The sequence below is a fragment of the Teleopsis dalmanni genome, chromosome 1, assembly GCF_002237135.1.
Source record: "Teleopsis dalmanni isolate 2A chromosome 1, ASM223713v2, whole genome shotgun sequence".
NCBI classification, from domain to species: Eukaryota; Metazoa; Arthropoda; class Insecta; order Diptera; family Diopsidae; genus Teleopsis; species Teleopsis dalmanni.
The window spans coordinates 181066167-181069838 of NC_051846.1; positions in this window are offsets into that span (position 1 = coordinate 181066167).

Sequence of the window (3672 nt, forward strand, 5' to 3'; positions counted from 1 at the left end):
AAATATTTAAATAATGGTATATAATAATTCTAAAATCACTGATGATGGGTGTTTGGCAATACTCGAAACAGCTGTACTTAATTAATGAATAATAAAAATTTGTTGTTGTGATTTACTACTAAACAAAATAAGTCTCTATTGAAAACAAAAGTTTATATTAAGAATTAAGATTTCTCTGTCAGAAGGAACGTGAAAAATCAATTTAATTAATCATCTAATTAAGTCTCATACATTTATTATTCGATTAAATGTTATTAATTTATTATAAAATTAAAAATTAAAAATAAAAAATGTTCACCTTTTTTAATTAATCTCTATAAATATATTTATTTTATAAAAATATAGATTATTATTTTAGCAATTTACTGGTACCACGGGAGCTTTTAACCTATTATAGCACAAGTGTTTTTATAAGTAATAAATTCCATAAGATATATAAATGTTTAGATTGTTTCTGTAAAATAATAGATTCAAAACCTTTACCGACAGACTTCGTAAAGATAATATACTAGATGAAAAAAGAAGAGTAATAAAAATGTGAAACACACATTTAATAAATAACGAAAATAGCGATTCTCAAAAAACAGAAGATTTTTGAATTTTAACAAATCTGTTTTATCGAAAATTAGAGAAACTCTGTACTCAAAGAGTATTAAAATAATATTCATCTACTTATTTTCTAAAAAGACTTCAGTAATTACTGACAAGATTTCGTTTTTAAAATAATAGTGCAACTTTTGTATTTCTATTATTTTATTACGGATGTCAGTTTTATCATAATTTCAAATGATAATCAATAATAATATTATTTTAAGACTTTATTACCTAATAACTTGCCAATAAATTATGGTTTATAAGGACTGCATCTAGAATTTTGGATTTGATTCACACAAATGAAATAAAAGTTTTTAAAGTAATATTAGCTTCAATGGAATACTGATCTATAAGTTGACACGTAAGTAAACTCGACCGTCTCTTTCATATATTCTCTAAATCATGTTTGCTTATTCAATATATTATATGAATTCAATATAGAATTCAAACCAGCTTAAATGAAAGTAATAGTACTCATTAGAAAAGTCAATAGGTTAACGATTATATATCTTACAAATATATATCTTATCTATTATCGCATACATTAGAAATATTGCTAATTTTATTAAAACACCAGAAAGGTTTCGAAACTGAAAACTTTTAAGATTCAAAATAGTGGTATCCTTTGGATTAAGCTCTTAAGTCAGTTAAAGTATGTTAAAGATTTTTTTGTGGTATCATACTGGATAGAAAAAGTGTGTTGTGTTTCTTGTACTTCAGGTCATCACTTTTAAATGACATCTCTATCATCTTTACATATAGTAATAATTTTGGGAAATATTTTATATGTGATCTACTTAATAACCTAACTTTTGTGTTCAGTTAAAAGCTAACTCTAATTCATTGTTTATTAACGTATCAATATTGATTAAATTAACTGATGAAATAATTATATACACATATATATATATTTTATCGTTGCTTTGTATTATACCACTCCAAAAGAAATTAACATTTTTAATTATTATTATAATTACTTTATACGACAATGTATTTATATGACATTGCATCATTTAAGCTACATCACAATGTTAAAATATTTATAACTTCAGTAAATTATCATTGAAACGATTTTTTAAAATATATTTATATATGTCATACATATCATATATATACCTATACAAGGTGTTTCAAGGGTACTTTCCGTAAAGTGTGTAGATTATTCTTCAGTTTGAGGAATTGAGTAAACCGTAAGACAAAGAGTGTTAGGTTAAGTTAAGTTGTACCGGCTATCTAAAGGGATCCACTTAAGCCTATTGGCCCATTATGTTACTGTACGAGTAACATATTCGTCAGATCTGGCACCATGCGACTTTCTCCTGTTCCCGAAACTCAAATTGCCCCTTCGTGGTAAGAGAATTCGCCGAAGGAACTAAATGCCATACCTTCACGGGCCTACGAAAACTGTATGGAAGATTGAGTTAAATGTTGGCATATGTGTATCGCTTCAGAAGGTGCATATTTTTAAAGAGATAAAATAAATTTGGAATAAAATTTAAATTTGTGTGTTTTATTTACAAAATCCGAGTATTTTTTGAGCAGAAGGTATATATATACATATTTATCTCCATTATGAATGCATTATGACCTGACTGAATGGTTAGTAAAAGTATAGTCGATCCAACATTTCATTTGAATTTAGTAGTTCAGTTATTTCGAGCTTTGTACTAAGTTACCTACTCTTATGCATGGAAAAAACACGCTGTATATTTGAATAAACTATATTTTAATTTCTTTTTTTAAATTATTTGAGCTGTTTATTTTAATCAGTTTGTTTGCCTTTTGTCTATATCAAATTGTTAAATAATGCCGATATTTATAATTATCTGTAAAAATATTGCTAACAGTTTTTATTTCTGGCGTCATACGGGCACTTCAAAAAACGTTTCAAAAAACAATGAAACTGTATTTCCTACTAACAAAATAAATAAATGAGTAAATGTAATTAAATATTATTTCTAAAAAAGGTTTATACAAAAATATCAAGTATCTAATTTAGTATGAATGTACAAAATATTTATTATTTAAGGAATACTTTTCGGGCACTAAAATTCCCTTAATCATACCTGGCATTCCAGTCAAAATGCCTGCTCAAATGTGCAAATTCACAAAACATGAGTAATTAATGAAATAACACTGCGTAATACGTTATCAGCATAAATTACTATTAAAGGTAGAACAATATCAATAAATAAATACATATATATGTACATATTTTTATATATGGGAATATCTCAGTATAGAATTTTGCTTATTCAGTACTTTTATCAAAGCAATTATTAATTAATAAAATAAATGTTTTACCAAAATTGTATGATTCACATTTTGGCAAAAGTTTTTTTTTTCTTTAATTAAAGTTATTAAATAATTTATGATGATATGATTGTAAATAGTTTAATACCATCAAATATTTATTATATCATTTGATTTATTTAATATGAAAATTGATAACTTTTAAAATATATCTGGAATATGCGTAATTTGATGACCTACTTATGAAAATGATTGCAATATTTACTAAATTAAGATAAGTTCTGCTATTAAGAATAATTAATCACTTTAATGTTTTTTATAACTATAACTATATAGTTAGTTAGTTGAAGTGGAGAGGGAAATGAATCAACTTCAATTAGCTAAGAAAGGCGGTTCGATTCCACAATTCCTGGTAATAATAGGTAAAAGATGGTCAATTTTGAGCCAACAAAAAGCATTGATAAATGAGAATCCCAGACCAATCCTAATCCTGAAAATATCGTTGAGCGTATTAATATGTTAAAAAAGATAAAATTTTAGTTGTTCAAAAATGATTTGTATAGTCTTAAAATTAATTTTTATAAACAATTATATAAAAACAACAAATTTTAATTAATTAATCAATTTTAAATAAAACACAATTTAAGTAATAATAAGAAGAGTTAATAAACAAATTTAATAATAAATTTTTTTATTTTTATTGCTTTTATTATTGATATGGAATATAGTACAGCTAACGTCAAGCCTATTGTGCCCCTTCTGGGTAAAGTAAATATGGCTTACTAAACCTATCTCTAAGGCCTATTGTGTCTATAAAAAGTTGTG